Raw genomic sequence first — 24,070 nt, 5'->3', positions numbered from 1 at the left:
TATCAATTTTATTAGCCATTATCTCCTGCTGAGTCATGAGATACTTGATGTCAGGAAGATGTTTATGGACAACATTTTGGCCTCATGTACTTATTGTCAAAATGGAAAAATGATGGCTAGGAGTAAGCAGGTCTTCAGAAAAGGAAAAATATAGTGATAAATTTTCACTATACATGATATGGTAGTTGTAAAAAAAAGAGAAAAGGATGGTTATTCCTATTCTGCTCACATACATTTTAGTACTAATTAATGATTAAAATTTATGATCTGCATAGTTTAATTAAAATGCTATTATGCCTTCTGATATCAGAAACACAAATTAACTCTAAATGCTAATGTACAAAAATGGAGCCTTCCGTGTACAGCCCCAAGAGTGTAATTTATTTTCTTCATCTCACAGCACCCTCAGTTTCTACTATATATACTTCTATGTTTTGTATGTATATTTAAGTGATATTTAGAAAAATAAAATTATTTAACTTGAAAATTATATAAAATCATTTCTCGGTCTGGGAATGTGGCTTGGTAGTAGAGTGCTTGCTTAGCATGCATTAAGCTCTGAGTTTGATTCCTCAATACCACATAAACTGAAAATGCCAGAATTGGTGCTGTGACTCAAGTGGAAGAGTGCTAGCTTTGAGCTCGGGAACAGTGACCAGACCATGAGCTCAAGTCCCAGACTGGCAAAAAAAAACATGATTTCCCATAGACATTTAATAATTTTTTTATTGTAATTAGTAAAAGGGTTACATGATATTTGCCAGATAGAAGGTGCATTAATTCACATACATTGATACCCTTTCACATTGGTACCCGTTTCCTTCCCCCCCACACACCCCCCACCCGTCTTGGTTTTCCCCCCTTCCCTATCAAATTTCAAATATCCAAATACAAATAAATTCAATATATCAGATAACAAAATGAGATATTATACCAATATGGGTTAACCAAGGGACAGCAAAGGAGATGAGAGACAACATAGTACATTAAGGACAACAATCATTCATTATATGGCTTTTGTTTCACTATCCTGGAGGTCCTTTCAATTAGCTTCACATTATATGTCCTTATGTATCAAGATTTTGCTCTATTGCAGATCTCTACTAGTAGAGCCCAAGGTTTCTACTGATTATGACAAATGAGGGGAACCATTGAGTCTAAGTTCCTTTGAGTCTGGCTTACTTCACTTAATATGATTTTTTCTAAGTCTTTCCATTTCCTAACAAATGGGGCAATGTCATTCTTTCTGACAGCAGCATAGAATTCCATTGTGTACAAATACCACAACTTGTTGATCCACTCATCAACTGAGGGACATCTGGGTTGGTTCCATATCTTTGCTATGGTGAATAGTGCTGCAATGAACATTTTTGTGCTGGTGGATTTAGTATGTCCTTGTTTCTGGGTGGTTGGGTAAATGCCAAGTAGTGGAATTGCTGGGTCATAGGGGAGTTCTATGTTTAGCCTTTTGAGGCACTGCCACACTGCTTTCCATAGTGGTTGAACGAGTTTGCACTCCCCCCAACAGTGTAGTAGTGATCCCTCCTGGCCACATCCCCTCCAGCATCTGTTGTCATTCGTTTTCCTGGTCCTGGCCATTCTAGCTGGAGTGAGGTGGAAGAAAATGGCCTATAGACACATGAAGAAATGCTCAACACCTCTGGTCATAAAAGAAATGCAAATCAAGACATTTAATAAATTTTTAAGGAATAAGAAACATATTTATTAATATTTATCTTTACAAATGTTTTTTAAAATAATTTATGCATACATTTTCAGCTAATAAATATTTAAAGCAATAGCCATAGAAAAATTGTCAAGTGACAATACACCTAAAATATGATTAAAATTATATTTTATTATTCTTGCCATCACAGTAACTCAAAATGATAAGTGAAGATGATGGAAAAAAAAAGTCTTAATCAAGTCCAACTCCTGGGTTGACCTGTAAAAGACACAATAATTTTTGATCCTATATTATAGGAAAATGTCATTTTGAAATAGCACTGCTGTTCACTTAAAATATCCTTCCAAAGCTCACAAAGTGAGTAGATTAGTCAGTAGATACTTGAGTTTGATTTAAGTGTCCCTTTTGTTTAAAAAAAAAGTACTTATTGATCTGCAGCCATGAGAGTGGGTCTGAATCTAAAACATCTGTGTTCTAGGGTTTCTTCACCTATTCTTACCTAACTCGTTTTTTAATGAGCTAGATCTTTTATTTTAACCTCCAGGATAAAATTTACACTGTCCTTATTTGTATTAGTGCATTCATGAGAAAAAAAATTGAAAGTACTAAATAAAAAAAGACTCAGGGTATTACCTTTTCATTTTATATACAGTAGTATAATTTAGAAATAAAAGAAGAGACAGTGCTTGTAATGTGTCATTTTTAATGACTTTGAACTAAAATTACCAGAATGAATTCCACATCTAAGAAATGTTTTCATATAAAGTAGCAATTATTTATTTATCATTTTCACTAGAAACAAAGTATTTCACTGTACCTTCTAAATAGCCAGCATAATTTCATTTGCTGATTTTATTTATTCATTTATTCATTTATTTATTTATTTAATATTTTGGGGATCCTGGGGCTTGAACTTGGCTTGGGTGTTGTCCCTGAGCTCTTCAGCTCAAGGCAACTGCCTCACCCATGTGCCTTGGTGTTGTTCTTGAGCTCTTCAGTTCGAGGCTACAGCCCTACCTTTGAGCCAAGTCCCACTTCCCATTTTCTAGAGGTTAACTGGCAATAAGAGTCTGAGTTCCTCAAATGTGACTGCATTAAACTACAGAGATCCTGTATGGCAAAGGACATAGCAAGCAAGTTAAATAGAGAGTCCACAGAGTGGTAGAAGATCTTCAGTAACCATACAACAGACAAAGGCTTCATATCTAAAGTAAATCTACAGCTAAAAAAAATTGAATCTCTCCAAAATAAATCTTTTTCATTCATTTATTCATTCATTCATTCATTCATTTATTTATTTGCCAGTCTCCAGCTTGAGCTCAGGGCTTGAGCACTGTCTGTGGGCTTTCTCAAGACTAGAGCTCTACCACTAGAGCCTCAGCACAGCACCACCTCCAGCTTTTATCTGTGTATTAGGTACACAGGAATTGTACTCAGATCTTCATACATGCTAGGCAAGCATTCTACCATGAGGCCAAATTCCTGGACCCCAAAACAAATCTTTAAATTAACAACATCCCATTAAAAGAGTGGCCAAAGATTTAAAGAGAGATTTATCTGAAGAGGAACTAAGAATGGCCTATAGACACATGAAGAAATACTTTTAACATCTCTGGCCATAAAAGAAATGCAAATCAAAATAATTCTGAGATTCCACCTCACTCCAGTTAGAATGGCCAGGATCAAGAAATCTAAGAACAACAGATGGTAGAAGGTATGTGGCCAGGAGGGATCACTACTACACTGTTGGTGGGAGTGTAAACTCGTTCAACCACTATGGAAAGCAGTCTTCAAAAGACTAAACATAGAGCTCCCCTATGACACAGCAATTCCTCTCCTTGGTATTTACCCAAACGTCCAGAAACAAGAACATACTAAAACCACTAGTATAATGGCATAATGATGTTCATTGCAGCACTATTTATCATAGCAAAGATATTGAACAACCAAGATGCCCCAGTAGATGACTGGATCAAGAAGATGTGATATTTATACCCAATGGAATTCTATGCTGCCATCAGAAAAAGTGACATTGCCCCATTTGTAAGGAAATGGAAAATATATTAAGTGAAGTAAGCCAGACCCAAAGGAACAAAGGCTCAATGGTTTCCCTCATTTGTAATAAATGGTACACATCTAGGGCTCTCTTAGCAAAGGATTACAATAGAGCAAACCTTAGATTCAGAAGGTCATATAGGATGAGACTAAATGAAAGGATCTCTGGGATATGGAAATAAGTGTTTTATCTTGTGTGATTGTTCTTAATGTACTATGTTATTTCTATTCTCTCTTATTTCCCTTATGGTTAATTCAATTGTTACTGTATGTGACTTTGTTATCTGCTATATTGTATATATTTTTATTTATTTATTTGAAATATGAAAGGAAAAGGGGGAAAACAAGATGATTGGGAGTGGGTGGGGGGAGGGATATGGTAACAAAAACTTGAGAAGGGTTCATCAATGTGTGAGAAATCATGCACCTACTATCTGGCAAATGCAACTGTAATCCTTCTATACACTACCTGAACAATAAAAAGAAAGAAAAAAACCAGTCTCAACTCCTTTTATGCTCAGTCTCTCTTTGACCCGTCAGCCTCAGATATTGGCCTTCTGAGTTTAAAGGCATGAGCTACTGGACCCAGCCTTGCTGATTATTTTTGAACATGTCTTAGTTGTTGCTAAGGTACATGTCCAGATAACCATCTACCTGTTTTATGGTTCCTGTCATTGTTATATAGCAGGCATGTATCATGTTTCTATATATTAAGCATATATAGCGTCTTTCTGTATATTAAGAGGAAACATCATGGACTAAGACTTGTATAAGATTGTAATTGTCCTAATGTCAAATTTCACTTCATCCAATTATTGGTTGAGAGGTAGCCTCAAACTTTTCTTCCTAGGCAGATATAGAAACTTCCTGTCCTCAGACTCCCAAGTAGATAAGAATAAGCCAATTGTACCTGGCTCCATTGTAGCAGTGGATTTGAGAAGTTTGCATATTACTTTTTATTCATGTACTCCTGCCAGATATTTTGAATTGTTTTTGGTGACACCAGCTTTTTGGGACTTGAGGATTTAAAAAAATAGTAATACAGAACAATTTCAAGGAAAACCACAAGCTAAGCCTTACTCAGAGCTAGCTAGGAGAGATATAGAAAGCAAGAAACATAGGAGTTTTTATTGTAACATTAGTTCAGAAAAATAGGGTTAGAACTTCGTAAGTTTTGAGTCTCACCTGCCTAGCAATATCTGAGTTCAAAACCTCAGCACCACCAAAAAATTCAATGAAAATACATTCATATAATCAATGATAATGTAGATTCTTTTGAAATATGAGAAATATATTGATCTCAGGCTTCTGTGTCATTTTCACTACATGTGATTTACACGGTTCTTTCACATTAATGTTAAATATTCAATAGGCCTTCTTTTTTAATTATTTTATTGTTGGGATGATGTACAGAAGATTCACAGTTACATTCATCAAGTAATGGGTACATTATCCTTTCCTATGCTTTCTTTCCGATATTTTTCCCCCACCCCCTCCCACTCATCTTGTTTTTCACTTCATTTCCCATTTTCAAATACACAAATAAACATATATACAATATACCAGGTACCAATATCAGATGCAGTAACAACATGAGATAAAGCTGAAGGGGAAAAAAAGAAAAAAGAAATAGTACATTAAGAACAACAATCACAAAGATAAATATAGGCCTTCTGATCATTAATAATTACTATATACAAACTCATGATTGGGTATAGTTTTCTGCCACCTAGATTTCTTAAAAGAGATTCTTTTAAATTTGGATGCATTTAGAAGAAATCATGCCGAACTCATTCAAAAGGCCAAGGACACTTTCCAAACCATGTGATGAAGTTAAATGAATGAGCTTTCCTTTGGCAAAGCTGAGATCTTTTCAAATTAAATTATACAGTCCATTAGGAAAGGAAATATATATCATGCCAACTTTATTCAGTGCACTGATCATGTATTTAGCCTGAGGACTGAATTATCTTCCATAGTTTCTCTTGGGTTTGTTCCATAAAGAAAATATCAACACATGTCCAACCTCAGGACATTTACTCATGGAACGAATGGTGATTGCATGTATCTAACATTGAATAATAGCATAGAAAACCTCTTCTCCTATAGAAAAATGGCTTTGAAATAATGAAAAAGTATTAGAATTTGTATGTGATGAGTCTGCAAAATGTGTAAAACACCATTTTATATTAAATATATGATGACTATGACATATAATTTTGAGTGCATAACATATGCATGTAAGACAATAGGGTCAGGCGATTGGCCTACTTATAAGAGTGCTTGATTAGCATGCATGATGACCCAGGTTCAATTCCTTGGTACCACAAGCATAGAAAAAGCCAGAAGTAGTGCTATGGCTCATGTGGTAGAACTCTAGCCTTGAGAAAACCCAAGGACAGTACTGAGGCCCGGAATAAAGGACCAGAAAAAAAAAAAAAAAAAAAACCCAAAATTTCTAAGACAAATAATTCTAAGACAATATTTAATGTAATGAACCCTTTCTAAAATACAAATGTTATGTTATATAGCTGATAAAGAAAACTTACATTCATATTAATTATCTAGAAACAGGAATAGTTTATTAGTATAGTAAAACTTTACACTCTATTTATTTAGTATTAAATTGCTTTGTCTATGTATCTTCAAATATGATTATTATATATAAAGTCTAATCAGAACCTTTCATTTAAATAATTTCTTAGAAAACTATATTTAGATTATATTTTATTAATTCATAATCATTTTTATAGTGAGTTCCATTTCATTTTCATTGCTGTTGTATCAATTTTGATGAGCTAATAGTGATTTCACTCACCTTTTGAATTATGAAACTATTATTCCTGGGATAAATATTAATGTCATTTATTTTTCATGACATTTTTACATGGGGAACAGTGCTTCTAAAATAATTATAAGATGATCTGAAGCTACTACTTCTACAAAGTTTATTTGTAGTATTTCACTGGAATTTTTTGGATTATGGTAGCTGTCAATTAATTCACACATTGTAAGAAACACATCATTTTACTTACTAGGAATTTACTATATGCTTACATATAACTTGTGTTCTTACAGATATTCACCTTTAGTCTTATCCTATACTGTTCTATACAAAATAAAAGAGAAATTGTTTTCCAGATACAATGCCTTTAACTTTTCTTGAAAAATAACAACTACAAATTTGTCTAATGCAAACTATCCTGATTTCCAATATTTGATAGTTTTCTGAGTTATATGTGAACTGTTGCTACATTTTCTAATAGATACTATAGACATTTTTATTATCAGGTGTAATTTAACAGTCTGCTGTGATCTGACTTCATCTGAGGAGTCATTTGTTAATTACATTATACTTCTTTTATGGTTTCTCTTAAATTATTGAGAAACATTGCTAATTCACAACATTGTAGTTCATTTTCTTTCTCTAAGACCTCACTATGAGTAACCCGATCATTTCACTATCTACCATCTGCTTAGTCCAACCCTCCCCTATGTGGGATGTAGGATTTCCACAGCTTGTCTTCAGCAGGACCCTGTTGATGAGTTTTAGCGTATGCATATCCCTTAACTATGATGTCTTCTAGCAGCAGTTTTCTGTTTAGTGATCTCACAAGCCCATTCTTTAAATTTGTACTCTTTCAGGTCCTTGTTTTAATTCACAGCTGCCCAGTTTTTCTTCCCAAATTAATAATTCAGATGAAAAGACTCATTAATAAATACTTTTTATTTTCACTGGATAGTTTGTGGAGTATTGGTGTGAGCTCTGCTTTGAAGGCCTTATAGAATTCCAAAAAAAAAACTAGATAGGATTTAAGGTGATAATTAAGATAATGGTAAAATAATGCATATACTATTATTATTCATAAATATATGTGATTTTTTTCCTATGTGTAGAGTATATATTGTCTTTTAGTACATACATAGTAAGTATGAATAAGTATGGTTAAGGGTTGTAGTTTTAAAGAATTTAAGATGCATTAAAGATTCATTTTTTGGGGGTTTAGAAATTTAGTGGTCAGTGGCTCTGTTTCAATCTCAAAGGTACATTCCTTAAGCCACAGTGCAATCTCCAGATTTCTGAGGGTTAATGGAAATAAGAGTACCACAGTCTTGTCTTTGCTGGCTTTGAACCTCAGATAGCAGCCTCTTGAGCAGTTAGAATTACAGGCATGAAACACACACATCCGGCTTTCAAAGGTACATGACTTGTAATTCAAGCTTTTTCACTCTTCTGCTTTCATGATATGAAAATTTGTGGACCCTGATCACAATCTTTTTTTTTTCCATAAAAATCTGTATTAAGTACATTTGGAGCTATATAGTGTAATCACAATATAATCTTATATGAAGTTTTGTTACTTATAAGAGAATTATGTATCATTTTTTTCAAACTATATGCTTTTGCACAGTATTTCCTGTTGCCAAAAGTTTTTTATTCTAGCATTTTACTAAAAGAATTAAAATATATATATCATAACATTATATCACCATATAAGTAGATAAGTAGATGCAGATACTTTTTTGTTCAATTTACTGGGTTACCTTCCTTTATACCTTTTTTCTTTTTTCTTTTTCACTTTTGAGAAGGTAAGGTAGCATTATTGTTCGAAAAGATTATAATGTACTAGATCTCTGAATACCATTTTGAGATGAATGAATAACTTTACATAACAAGTAAACTAAGCATATAAAATTTGGATTCTGTTATTCATGAAATATCTGTAAAACATGAAATATATTAGACAAAATTCGTATTCTTATTTTTGTTCAATCTGTTTCCTTGCAGTGTGAACTGAAGAAAGAAAACAATTTCAAATTCCATTTTTTTCAAGTTTATATAATATCAATCCTGCTGTTACGCTTGGGAACAACATCACAGGGTACTATATCAAGTGTTCAAATCTAATTATGATGGTATGGGACAGTGGATAATAAGGAAGTAGAAGCAATTATGATCATTTTTCTAAAGAATGCAACTCATTAACTCTATTTTCTTTCTAAAGAAAAACACTTATATGATGAGTTACAGGATTGCTTTCACTATTTTTGTTGTTGTTGTTAGTACCGGAAGTTGAATTCAGGGCCTGGATGCTGTCTCTTAAGATTTTTGCTCAAGATTGATGCTCTATCATATTATCCACTCTTTCACTTACAGATTTTTTTGTTGATGGAATAATGTATAGAGTAGTTACTGTTACATCTGTGAGGTAGTAGATGTATTACTTCTCACACATTGATACTCCTTCTCATGTTTTTGTCCTCAGTTCTCTTTCCCCACCTCCTCCCAATCATCTTATTTCCCCCCTTCCCTTTCCTATTTCAAATAATCAAATAAATAATTATACAATATATATAATATACCAGGTAACAAAGTCAGATACAATAACAATATGAGATTTACCATAAGGGCAAAAAAAGAATAGAAATAACATAGTATATTAAGAACAACAATCACAGAAGGTAAAGCTATTATTTCCATATAGAGGTCCTTTTATTTAGTCTCATCCTATATGACCTTATTTACCTACTTTTTGGACTTTTGTAATCTTCTGCTAAGAGTGTCCTAGAAGTGTACTAATTATTACAAATAAGGGAAACCTTGAGCCTATGTTCCTTTGGGTCTGGTTTACTTCACTTAATATGATTTTATTCCCAAGCCTTTCTATTTCCTTACAAATGGGAGGATGTCATTCTTTTTGATGGCAGCATAGAATTCCATTGTGTACAAGTACAATGATGTTTACTTTTTAAATTTGTATCAAACAGTAAAGGCTTAAAAATATATCCTATTCACCGTGTATAATATTTTATTGTCAACTGTTCAGTCTATATTTTCTTTTATTTAAAATATTAATCTTATTTTCTTTAAATATTTGTTTTTTCAATATTTTTATTGTGATTAATAAAAGGGTTACATGATATTTTCCAGATAGAAGGTGCATTAATTTACATACATTGATACCCTTTCACATGGCCATATAGTATGAAGCTAATTGAAAGGACCTGTTGAAACAAAAGCCATATAATGAATGATTGTTGTCCTTAATGTACTATGTTATCTCTCATCTCTTTTGCTGTCCCTTGGTTATCTCATATTGTAACAGTATCTCACTTAGTTATCTGATACATTGGATATATTTGTATTTGGTTATTTGAAATTGGATAGGGAAGGGGGAAAAACCAAGATGGGGGGGTGCAGGGGAGGGTAATGGGGACCAAGACATATTTTCTTTAAATATTTGTACAAAGGAATTTCTCATTAACCTAAACAGTTTATGATACATACCTCTTAATCAATGTCATTCCTTTTAACATTTTCACTCACCTCTTTCGCCCTACCTTTCCTCTTAATTTTCTTAATTTTTAAGTTATATATTAATTCTTCCCCTTTAACAACAACTCAATCTGTCATCACTTCAACATCTTCACACCCACTTTGAACCACCCCTTCTCATATTTTTCTCAGTTCTGTGACATATACAATTCATATTTGCTTACATTCTGCTCACATCTCCCAGTCATTCTTCTACTCTTCTCCCTTTTCTTCCACCCTCTTTCCTGGTATCTTTTTCCTTGTCCTTATTTTGTTGGACTTCAACTTAGTCTTTCTAAGGAATTACACCATTTTCTCTCTTCTTAGAGTCTACTTCATTTCAGTTAATTGAATTAGAACTTCTTGGATTGTACCCAGTGTGTTTACTTCTCTATTTATGCTCACACTCTAGCTCCCATGAATGGCAGAAACCATGCCACCTTTCTTTCTCTGTGTCTGGTTTATATCACTTAATATTATTTTTCCCTAAGCTTTCTATTTTCTTACAAATGGTACAATATCATTCTTTCTGACAGAAGCATAGAGTTCCATTGTGTCTATATTCCACATTTCCTTGATACATTTGTCTATGAAGGGGCATCTGTGCTGATTCCATATCTTGACTGTGGTAAGTAATGATTCATTAACCATGGTTATGGTGGTGGCTTTCGTGTATCTTTGTTTGTGCTGTATTGGACAAATGCCCGGGAGTGGAATTGTTGGATCATAGGGGAGCTTTATATTTATTCTTTTGAGCAAGACCATACTGCTTTCCAGAGCGATAAAACAATTTAAATTCCCACTAACAGTGCAATAGAGTACCCTTTCTCAACAATTCTACCAGAGTATGTTATTGTTAGTTTTATTGATAACTAGAGTGAGGTGGAATCTCAGTGTTGTTTTGATTTGCAGTTCCTTTATGGTCAGAAATGTTGGACGTTTCTTTGTGTGTCTGAAGATCATATTTACTTCTTCTGAGAAGCTTCTCTTTAACTCATTAGCCCAATTACTGTTGTTGTTTCTTGGAGGGTTTATTTTATCTGTTACCATTATTCCATTGGCTAACATGTATTAAGGTATTGCCATAAACAATCACCAAAGTAATTATACAAGATGTCCTATAAGCATATTTTTATTTTTAAATTTCATTCTCTGTTTTCAGCAGAAAAATTAGAATGCAGTCAGGTTAACTGGGCTTTGCCAAAACAATGACAAAACTTTAAAAAGCCTGTGTTCCAAAAGTTAAAGATTGGTTGGAATTATCTTCACAAAAGCAAATAACTGCAATATCAAATAGTATGTGAAATGTTTTAAATAATACTTACTTTTATTATTTCCTTCATACTTTCCTTCATTTCTCTTTATTTTATGCACTTATTTACTCTTTCTTTTGTTGATGATTGAAACTAGGGAGGAAAATAAACCTGGCATAAGGGTCAACCAGAATTCTTTTTTTTTTTTATTTTAAATTGCATTTTATTGTCAGGGTAGTATATAGAAAGATTACAGTACATTCATCAGGTACATTACTTCTTGAACAGTAATACCCCTTCCCATGCTTTTCTCCCATTTTCCCTCCCTTCATTATCTTGTTTTTCTCTCTTTTCTTCCCTATTTCAAATAAGCAAATAAACATATATACAATATAACAGGTAACAAAGTCAGATACAGTAACAATTTTAGGTAAACCATAATTAACCAGAATTCTGAGATTGCATCTAAGTCCTGAAATCTGGAAGGCTGGAATACAGTCAGACAAGGCTAATCCTTGAATTCCAGTAGATGGAAAGAGATCTTGTTGAACTAGAAGCTATTCAGGGGGAGCAGAACATTTTAAGTTACAGAATGGTTCTATGAGACTGAAAGGGACCTCTCTATTGGCTGTGGTTTTGAAATTCAGTTTTCAGAGTGCAAAATTATTTCCATCCTGCAGAACTGCATCACAGTAGAACCAAGACTCAGCTTCACAGAGTAGGGAGGACACAGGAATCCTACAACTCAAGTCAGCCTGCATCTATCTATTCTCATGAATCAGGACATTACATCTATATTTTCGGGCAGCTTAGACTAGGCATGGCAACAATCTCAATTTGATTCATAGTTCTTGTCACATTAAATATGACTTAAGTAATACAAAACAAGTATAAAGGGAACTCAAGTGTGGTACAAGATTGTTGCTGGTATTGAACTGCACCGAGAGGGCAGCCACAAAGGTGTGTGATACCTGCTGTGAAGCCAGTTAGCTCTTGTGTCCTTAGGTTTTATGGAAGCATGAGTGGTTTTGCATGAAAGTTTTTGTATACTTTGATCATTTCTTTTTTGATGCTTCAAAAGTTACTTTAGATTCTATCATAACTGCATGTAAATCCATATTCATTAGACTTTCAGATAAAGAAAGCTGAGCACAGGCTGGACACTAATGGCTCAAGCTTGTAATCCAGGCTAATCAGGAAGCTGCTATCTAAACAAGCCACCCATCCCAGAGAGAATAGTCTCTTAGTCTCATCTACCAAAAAGCCAGAAGTGGAGTTTTTGTTCAAGTGGTAGAGTACTAGCCCTGAGCCCAAAAGTGCAGGTCATGAGTTCAAACCCTAGAACACACACACACACACACACACACACACACACACACACACACACTCTGAAACAAAAAAAAAATATATATATATGAAAGAAAACTGGATACTAAGAAAAAAATGTTCATTGTGGAATTATTTAGACTCTCAATCTTAAATAAAGTGAACAATTATTAATGGATGAAAATAGCTTTACTTGAACTTAGAGAACTCTACTTGTTGGAAGGAACGTCAGTGCCGATTAATGTTAAATGTGACTTAAGAGCTAAAATGTAATTTCCTTTCGTCCTTATTAAAAGTCATAGTGTTGTTAATCTAATTCAGTTGTATATGATTAAAATATTATTTTCTTGACAGCATAATGTGTTCATTGTAAAAAAAATCCTTCTGATACAGTCATGAAATTAATGACTTTTTATTTGATTAATACCCACACTTTGTTTCTCAGAGTTTATGCTAATTCACACTAATCTTCTTTTAATCCTATAGAGAGCTACAAGTGTGAATTTGTGTGCCCAAAGGAAATCCTTCATGCCCAATATATGTTAATGTCAAAGGGGGAAGAAAAAAAAACATGATCATACTGTTCTAAATGTAAATTTTATAAGGGCATGAAGGAAACCTCATTACTAAAATCTGCTTCAAAAGGAAAGGATTTTCATTAATGATGAAAAAGCATGGATCACAGTCTCTGGGGATGTGCAAAAGAATCTATAGTGTTAATCTCAAAGAGCAAAGCCTATTAGGCAGATGGTACCACAAAAAGAAAGAAATGGAGTCTCAAGCTGAGGGGAAGGAAAAAGGCAAACCCTCTTCAAATGATAAATAGGACAGAGAGTCACCTCATGAAAAGAGGAACATGGGAAAATACATATCATAGGAGGAAAAATTATAAAGATATTTGAATCACAGCAAAATTAAAGGCAAGAGAACAAAGGTGTGAAGTGCTGAGTATTTAATTTTTATTGTTACATTTGACTCCAACAAAGGGAATTGCCAGATCATGACTTTTAAAACTATCAAATCCCCTTGGATATAACCTACCCTGTGCTAAAACTTATGTCTAATCATGTGGCACTTGTATTTATTTTTCCATTTTTCTATATTAAATCCGTTTTCTTATTTTTATCAAGGTTCTGGTGAATTCATAATTAACCTAAAGTAAAATTGCTGATATAATATATTATGTTTCCCCAAACTGCAATGAATTCATTAAATTTTTTACCTTTAGTATAGTTTACTTATGCTAAAATTTTCAAGTACTGAAGCATACAAATAATATTCTGAAAGTTACTCACTATACAAATATAAACAGCACTAATATTGTTTTGAACATTTTTCAGATAATATTTTATTTGAAAATCAAACAAGAAATTTTAAAGAAAAACTTTAAAAAATAAATCTTTTGTATCTTAGTAATGTTCCATAAGACTTCACCCATCAATAGTTATGTGACACTGATTTAGTGTTTACTTTCAATGAGCGCTCACTAGGTGTAAGACATATAGAAATGCAAGCAAAACTAAATCCTGATGCTTATTTCTATTATACCAATAAAATTTTATAATAACTTTACTTAATAGAAATCACTATCTCCATGTTTTAGGATGTGTGTGTGTGTGTGTGTGTGTGTGTGTGTGTGTGTGTGTGTGTATTTCTCTCTCATGCCTATGCTTTCCTAGACCTCTTGGGTACAAATGACATACCATCTCCTGGCTGTGACTACAAGGAAATGACAGCATGACTAATCCTTTCTCTCCATTTTTTTTAAGTAAATGAAGTTTGTATTAATTCATCACAGTCATATAGTTACAATATTCCCTCAACTAATATCTCATCAATTGTTCTTAAAATCTACCTAATACGTGCTGAGTACATATGCTAAAATTGTTTGGTTAATACAGTGGTTATAGTCATTTGCTTAAATTGGTATCACTATCAGATCCAATTGTTGCTTCATTTACATATTTCTTTATCTATCTATAGCAAGTACACAGAAAGCAAATTATCAGTTTAATGACAATGCGTTAGATATTGCGTTATAGTAATGCATCAATATCCAAATTCACTCTGCCAAATACAAATCATATTAAAAATCAATAGCTTCATATTTTTCTTATCTGCTGAATAAACAAAGGCAATTTTATTTTCATATATTTGTGTATATGCTGTCAATGGTTATTTATTATTGTTCTATGAAAGAAGTGATACTGTGGCTCAAGTAGTAAATTGCTATCCATAACCAAAAAAAGATCAGAGATAGCAAACCAAGACCAGGAACAAAAACAAAAACAAAATTTAAAAATAAGTAAAAAAGAAGAAAAAAGAAGGAAAAAACCAAAAAGGATATTTGAAGTTATTCTAGCAGAACCTGAATAAGTAACTTTCATGTTACTTGCAATATTTTAATGACAAAGTTACTTTGCTGTCATTTGCGTTTTTCTTATTCAAATACTATAAAAAGTATGAAGGTGTGAACATTTGAGCATGAGAAATCATCCACAATTATTTATAAGGAAATTAATGGAAAATGAATAAATTGGGCTAAAAATGTGCAAGTAATGTGAATGAACATTTTTCAAGTAAAGAAAATCAAATGATGATGTCCTTTAGGAAACCATAATTAATTTCATTCATCATCAGGCCAATGAAGTTCAAAACCACAAGAAGACATTGATTCACTGATTATTAGCACAGGCATCATCACAAAAGTAATATATAAAAAGTACTGGTAAAGTTTTAGCAAAAGAAAGCAGTTGTACATTGAACTCATGAATGTGAAATAAATACTGATTTTTGTTGTTGTTGTTTTGTTTTTTTGTTTTTGTTTTTGTTTTTTGTGGGTTATGGGGCTTGAACTATGGGCCTGGGCGCTGTCCCTGAGCTCTTCAGCTCAAGGCTATCGCCCTAACCTTGAGCCACGCCCCACTTCCAGTTTTGTAGAGGTTAAAATGGAGATGAGAGTCTCAGGTCCTTTTATGCCTGGGCTGTAATTGAACCTTGCTCCTCAGATCTTAGCCTCCTGACTAGGTAGGATTACAGATGGAGCCACCGTGCTGGCTTTGAAATAAATACGTCTTACTAATAGTGAAAGTTTCCCCAGTGAATAAGAATAACAGACCTGTATTGTGATGTACTAATTCTTTTAAGGGGTATAGGTTCAAAAATTGGAACTACTCTTGCAATCATTACAGTTTTACCCTTACTTGTCAAGGTATTAAAAATAAACCAGTGTTCTATAACTGCAAACACTATGGAATATTTTTAAACCCTAAAAGGAAGAATTAATTTTGCTAGTAGAAACCTAGATGAATTGAATTGGAATTAGGATTTCATAAATGAGCAAGACCAAGTAAGAGGTATGGTCTCATTTTTTGTGGAACCTAAAAATGTCACCCTTGTAAGAAAAGAGAATCAAATGGTGATTACCAAGAGAAGGAGGTTGAGGCTATGAGAATGTGTTGTAGTGGCCAGATAGCTTCAGGTAAGCAATGTAAGTAAGTTTAAGAGGTGTAGTTCACAGGAGGGAGTTTGGCCAACTGGTAGAGTGCTTATATAGCATGCATGAAGACCCAGGTTCGATACCTCAGTATTACATACATAGAAAAAAGCCAAAAATAGTGTTGTGACTCAAGTGAGATATTCTAGCCTTGAGAAAGTCCAAGGACAGTGCTCAGCTCTGAGTTCAAACCCCAAGACTGTCCAATAAAAGAGAGAGAGAGAGATGTATTTGTAAACAACTGGATATAGATAACAATGATGTATCACATACTTGAAGCTTTCTAAAACATTGGAGCTTCAATGCTTTCACTACACAAAAAAACTGATCATTATGGGATTGTTAAATTTGTAATGGTTAACTTTTGGTCAATATAGAAATTAGATTGATTGTGGTGACCATTTCATTATTAATATGTACTTCATAATATATTCATCAAATTATAAATTACACACATTGAATATGGAAAATTGTAATCATTAAATATGTCAACAAGTTTGAAAAAAGAAAGTTTATGTTGCCCCATAATTCTTTGTGTATTTAATCTTAATTTAATTACACAATGATTAGAGAAGGACTATGTACGACACTTTTTAGAAATTTTTTATGCCTTTCTTTACCCTTCCAATGAGAGGTAACTGAACAATATGTTTAAAACTAAAAAAAAGTAAAATGGCAACAAAGAAAAATAAAACCTCTTGTTTTCATTTCCTGAAGTTCATGTTGATAAATATCATTTATGTAATCAGAAGCACAGAGTTTGTGTGCCTTTGTGATCTTCTCCTAAGACTATCCTCCTTTGGGCTCACTCTGTGTGGATGCCCAGAGATCTGTATTATTCATCATTTCCCAATGCATATTTTTCTTTTTTTAATATATTTTTTATTGTAATTAGTAAAAGGGTTACATGATATTTGCCAGATAGAAGGTGCATTAATTCACATACCCCAATGTATATTTTTCTTTTACCATCACACGTAAATAAGCATACAAAGAATGTGAATGGTACTGTGTCAAAAGCTTTTGACCTCAGAAATGATTATTTAAAACTTGTTTAATTTCTTGCATGTTAAAAATCTTTACAGGGTGAGAATTGTAAATTTAGCTCCAGGTGATATATTTTTTCCTCTAAATGATCTATTTTATTCTAAATTTGAATGCAAGTTTACAAAAATGTGAATTTATTTTTATTTTTGTTTATTTCTCAGAGTATGATTTGATAAGACATTAGGAAAAAAGTTCTTTTCATGTAATACTCTATGAATGCAAAGTACATTGGCATGCATTAAATGTTCAGTTAGGTAATTTAATATGCTAGCATAGTAATTACTTGTTTTAATTATGATATATAATTAGTACAAGTACATGTAATTATGTAGTTACATGGAACATTCATGTGATGATTAAAATTGAAACTATGATACTAAATAGTAAAGTAAATCAAAGTTTGAAGGAATATGGTATTCAGAGATTCAGAGTATACTTGCTAATGTTCTATATGGATTAGCCATTATTAAGAATATATACTCCCTTATTGTTCTAGAACTTACAAATGATGCAGAGAAAGAATAGAGGTAAAATATTGGACAAAGTCATTTGATTCTTAGTTAACAAAGAGAATCATCTGTATTCACATCCTATAGAAAATAATAAAATTCAATGAAATGATCAATTGACTGACAGGATTTTAGGAAGAATAACTCATGTGAATCATTCTAAAGATCAAAATTTTCTTTAACAGGCACTTCCAAACATCTAAATTCTTACTCCATATGCTAAGGGTAAGTGAATAAAAGCATGTACCTAGAAATCACTTGACTAGCACTTTTATCCTTTTTCGAGTTTTCTTGTGTTAAGTCTATTTATGCCTTAGGAAATTGGTTAAAACTGCTCTAAATTTTCATGTAAGAAAAATTATAAAGATAATTTTATGTAGTGACAAACTCAAAATGATGCTCAGTTAATGCAAATGTGACATAATTGAATGTATAATAATTGAATACTTTAATGACTTAACAAACAAATGAAAAGAACCAGGTCAATATAGTCTTTGAGAAATATCAGGGTAAGCACAGCATTATTTTTTTGTTTGTCTGTGTTTTGTTTTTTTGTGTTTTGTTGGTTGTGAAGCTTGAACTGTGGGTCTGGGGTTTGTCTTTGAGTTCTTCAGCTGAAGGCTCTTGCTTTGCCACTTGCATCACATAGTCACTTCCAGTTTTCTGGTGGTTAATTAGAGTTAAGGGTCTCATGGTAGGGGTCAGGGAGGGAAAGTGGAAGCAAAACATGAGAAGGGGTAGCAATTTTCAAGACATAATGTATGCACTACCTGATGAATGTAACTGTAACCTCACTGTCCATCCCTCCAACAATAAAATTATTTTTTTTAATTCTCATGGACTTTCATGCCTGGGCTGGCTTTGAACTATGATCCTCAGATCTCAGCCTCCTGAGTAGCTAGGATTACAGGTGTGAGCCACCGGTGCCCAGCCACAGCATTGTTTTTTTAAGAAGGAAGTATGGCCTCAAAGAAATTCTTTTGCATTGAAATATTTTGAATTACCTATTCAAATGTGTAACTTCCAAGAGCTAAGGATATCAATCCCAATGTTTGAAAATTATTTAACTAAAGTCTGTCTTTCACATGTGAATGACAGACTAACTTGCCCTTGTTGAAAGAGCATAAATCACACTGAGTTTATCTAACTGACTACTGAGAATTGTTCAAAGAACATGCAGCCCTTTCTATTCTATATGGTAGCCACATGGAACCAACATTTTAGGAAGTAGAATATTTGACCTTTAATTATGAAGTTGGCATACGGGAAGTCAGTTTCTTAAACCTGTTGAACCACAGGGTTATAGAAAGAATAAGGAAAAGCAGAAATGGGTGATCAAGACTAAATTGTAATATGTGCATGTAGGTAAAACATATGTGATATATCTTTTCTAATTAATATATGCTAAAGGATGAAAAATAAATGACAGGAAAGTAAAAATATGTTGGAAGAAGTTTGTTAGCATGCATAAAAATGAAACAATAAAACCTGCTGAGATTATTTTGGGGAGTATAGTAGAGGGATAGTGACAGAGTAAGAATTTGATTGGGATGTGTGTGTGTGTGTGTGTGTGTGTGTGCGTGTGTGTGTGTGTGTGTGTGTGTTTTCAAATATCACAGCAAAGCTTTTCTTGTACAATTAATATATGCCAACAAAATTAAAAAAATATTTCTATGGGGCTGGGAGTTTGGCCTAGTGGTAGAGTGTTTGCTGAACATGAAATACTGTAAATATTTTGTGAAAGTAATAGGAACTGTACTACAATTTGTAATTATGAAGATACAAGTAGCTTTACAGTTGTTAAATATCAGTAAGTCAATATGTTGATATTACTTCACAAATACCTTTTGCTAGTGGAGTGAATTACTTTGAATTTACCTATTCTCATTTAAAACTTTCATTTTATTTTATATAAAGTGCACAAACATCATATTAAGGCATAAGCATAATTAATACCCAATAACAATAAAATAAAATAATTTTTAGCAGTTTATGTATTACCAAGTGATACTCTACAAGCTGTATTACAATATTTTGCCCCTTATACAGCAGACACCACTGCTGGAAGTTTATTTGACATATAGAAATATTTGCCCAAATGACTTTTGATTTTTCCTTATTTCACATACAACTAGAGAGGTACTGTGACTTCTATTCCATGCCTAGGGATTTTTGAATTTTCATAATTAATCATTCAATAATGAGCAAAAATACAAATACACATGTGTCTTATCCACTGTCAACTAGTTTATACTTAATCTATAACTCATAATTTGTTTAGGCATCTGTAATAACAACTCATTGAAATTATAGTAATTCTACATTTATGTTCATAAAATAGCTGTTGGCATCCTTAAGTTCTTACATGGCCACATTTCAGAGTTTCAAACACGAAACAAATTAAATTACTTTTTAATGAATACTGGTTGCTTGTTTGGGGCTATTGTTTTCTTAAATTTATCTAAATTTATTCTTTGCTGATATTTTAAGTTTTTTCTTCAGAAATCAAGTTATGTAATGAGAGTAACCTCTAAATATATAGAGCTAAATAGGAAATATTATTGATATTTAAAAACATGTACTTGCAAAATAGGGAAAAGCTTCAAACAATATTGACTCATACCCCTTTCAAACACCTGGTTTCTTCATTTTTCTATCATTCAGCTTTTCAGTGTCATGATAAAATGTGTAAGTTAACAGAAAATACTTCATTAAAGAAAATGAAAGTACAGGGAATAATAATAATAATACAGTAAAGTATCAATAATATGACAGAAGATCGGGGTCTTTCAATATGTGAAAGCTGATTAAGAACAATATGTTCAAAAGTTTTCATTCAAATTATGGCCTGTGTGAAAAAATAATGAACTAGTTCCCTGAACTTCAGCTGTATTTCGAGGGCATTTCTAATAAATCTGTTTAAAAGATACAACATTTGCTTATAACCTTCCATTCCCTGAAATTTATAGAAGCTTTATAAAATTCTCCCTCAAGTTTCAATTTCCCTATAATAGGAGATAATTGTATTCAATATTTTAATTTCCTAAGATGAAAATTGTTGTCTTAACCTTTTCAGGCTGCTATAACAAAGATGCAATAGAATGTACAGTTTGAACACCATTTATTTCTTCATTCAGCTCTCAGAGAGGTTGAGTGTTTTCTGATAAAGGTCACAGGCCAATGCAATGTCTCATAGTTTCCTGACTATGCTAGCTTCATGCCTATAATCTTACTATTCAGGATACTGAGATCTGAGGATCAAGATTCCAAGCCAGCCCAGGTAAAAAGTTCTTGTGAGACCCTTCTCTTCAATTAGGCAATGAAAAACCAGAAGTGGAGTTGTGACTCAAAGTGGTAGAGTGTTAACCTTGAGCAAAATAGCTCAGGAACAGAGCTCAGGCTCTGAGTTGTCTCGAGCCTGACAGAAAAAAAAAAAAAAAAGAAAACGATCCCTGATTAAGAAGCAGCCATATTTGTCTTGATCCCCATGGTAAAGATCTCTTTAAGGTTGCTATTATATGAGCAGTACTCCTATTTAGTTATTTTTTAATAATTTTTATTATGATTAATAGAAGGGATACATTATATTCACCATATAGAAGGTGCATAACTTCACAAATATTGATATCCTTTCTCATGACATGGTCCCCATTTCCCTCCCACCTTCCTCATTGTTATCTTGATTTCCCCCTTTCCCTATCCAATATCAAATAACCAATTAAGCACATATAAAGTATATCAGATAACAAGGTGAAAAATTGTAACAATATGAGATAACCAAGGGATGGAAAAAGAGATGAGTGATAACACAGTACATTAAGGACCACAGTCACTCATTATATGGCTTTTGTTTCCTTATCCTGGAGGTCCTTACATTTAGTGTCGTACGATTTGGCCTAATGTCTCTAGATTTTGTTCTATTGTAAAACTCTGCTAGGAAAGCCAAAGGTTTCTACTGATTATGACAAATGAGACTATTGGGCCTATGTTCCTTTGAGTCTGGTTTACTTACCTTAATATGATTTTTTTCTAAGTCTTTCCATTTTCTTACAAATGGGGCTTTTTCGTTCTTTCCGGGAGCAGCATTGAATTCCATTGTGTATGAATACCACATCTTGTTGATCCACTCATCAACTGAGGGACATCTGGGTTGGTTCCATATCTTTGCTATGGTAAATAGAGCTGCAATGAACATCATTGTGCTAGTGGATTTGGTATGCCCTTGTTTCTGGACAGCTGGGTAAATGCCAAGTAGTGGAATTGCGGAGTCATAAGGGAGCACTATGTTTAATCTTTTGCCATACTGCTTTCCATAGTGGTTGAACGAGTTTGCACTCCCACCAACAGTGTAGTAGTGATCCCTCATGGACACATCCTCTCCAGCATCTGTTGTTATTAGTTTTCTTGATCCTGGCCATTCTAACTGGAGTGAGGTGGAATCTTAAAGTTGTTTTGATTTGCATTTCTTTTATGACCAGAGATGTCAAGCATTTCTTCATGTGTGTATAGGCCATCAAAGACCTCAAGGTAAAAGCTGACACACTGAAACTTTATAAGGAGGAATAGGAGACACACTAGGCCTCCTTGCCACAGGTTGAAACTTTCTCAACAAGGACCAAGAAACACAACAAATCAGAGAAAGGTTGGATAAGTGGGACTGCATTAAACTGCAGAGCTTCTGTATGGCAAAGGACATAGCTAGTAAATTAATTAGGAAGCCTACAGAATGGGAGAAGATCTTCACTAACCATACAACTGACAAAGGCCTTATATCTAAAATATATCAACAGCTCAAAAAATTGAATCACTCCAAAACTAATCTCCAAAGTAACAACCATCCCATTAAAAGATGGTCCGAAGACTCACAGAGAGTCTCTCTGAAAAAGAAACAGTACTCTTATTTATAACAATGTGGTCCTGTTTATTTTATTTTTTTAACCAAATAATTCTGCCCTCCCCATTCCCTGCAAACCCCAACCTTGTATGGGGGCAAAAATTTTAGCTATTAAAAACAATTCACTATCATCTGACTTGGAATAGCAAGACCTATTACTTGGATAACCAGATATAGCCTGACTAACACTCACGCTGGATCTTTTGTTACACCAATAGCAAGGCCCTAATCTTATATATTTTAAGCAAGAACTACTATCACTAGTAGCTAGTAAGTACACAAACTAATTCTTAAAATGAATTTGCATGCTTGTAATAATCAGAGACAAAGATGGGATTATTGGCTGAAATTTCTCATATATCTGATTTTTTTTAAATTGTGGTATAGTTACTAAGGAAACAGAAGAAAGAGGATCATAATTTAAAACTGAAAGCCATACCAGTCAAAGATAATAAGTTGATATCTGAAATCCAATTGTAGCTAAAGTTGAGAATGTAGCTAATTTTTTTCTTTATCACTTGTTTCTGCCTTTCTCAGCAATTAAACTGAGGCTCTAGTTCCCTTCCTGGTTTGAAGACAGTTTAGCAATGTCAGAAAGTGTACTGATGTGAAAGAGAAAGGGATGATCTTAGCACATTGTAACACTGAGAGGTTGTAAAAATCTTTTCCTAAGCCAGAGTAATGTAGAAGAATAAAAATATATTAATAAAATTAGAGTTTTTTTAAGAAAATCTCATCTCAAGACATTCATCTCAGGAAAGGAGATATGTAGAAGAAAGCAGGAAACAGACTTATAAGAATATAAATTGTAAGCAAGCAGACTGTCTCTTCTCCACTCACAAAAGTATACTTGTATGAGAATAAACTGCTAGATACTTAACCATTTGTGTCTTTGAAATATACATCTGTAATCCTTACATAACATGGTATCCGGATAAGATAGCAGGAGCATTTTACAAGTTCTTTCATCAACATTTTATTAACATATCTTAAAGCTCACAATAATTCTGCAATAAGGTTTACTAAATAAAAAATGCATTGTAGAGTAACCTAGTTATTATTGTCATTGAAATGATTGAAAATATAGAGTAGCTATTGTGCTTAACTAATAAGAATTTTGTGCTGTTATAAAATTGGGAATTTCAGTTTAATAACTATTGAAATGTGTTTTAATTAAGATTTTCTCTGGAGTAATGTAGTTCTAAAACACACTGAACCTTTTCAACATGCATATTTATGAACAATTTAAATATAATTCAATTTTCTGTGTCTCCTGCAGTGATATTTTATATTTCATATAAATGTATCACATTATTCTCAAATATAAAAACCCCACTGAAAAATAAGGCATCTGGCTTATATATCCAATCGTAATGTGCAAAATGTTGAGGTAGCAATAGGGTAAGTTCAATGCTAGCCTGGACTACAAAATGAGACCTGTGAAAAACAAACCAATAAATTAAATTAAAAATTCTTCTAATGTCTTA

Source organism: Megascapheus bottae, chromosome 1 (assembly GCF_031878675.1).
Source record: "Megascapheus bottae isolate mThoBot1 chromosome 1, mThoBot2.hap1, whole genome shotgun sequence".
Classification (NCBI taxonomy): domain Eukaryota; kingdom Metazoa; phylum Chordata; class Mammalia; order Rodentia; family Geomyidae; genus Megascapheus; species Megascapheus bottae.
The sequence above is the reverse complement of the archived record's forward strand: the minus strand, read 5'-3'. Positions refer to the sequence as shown.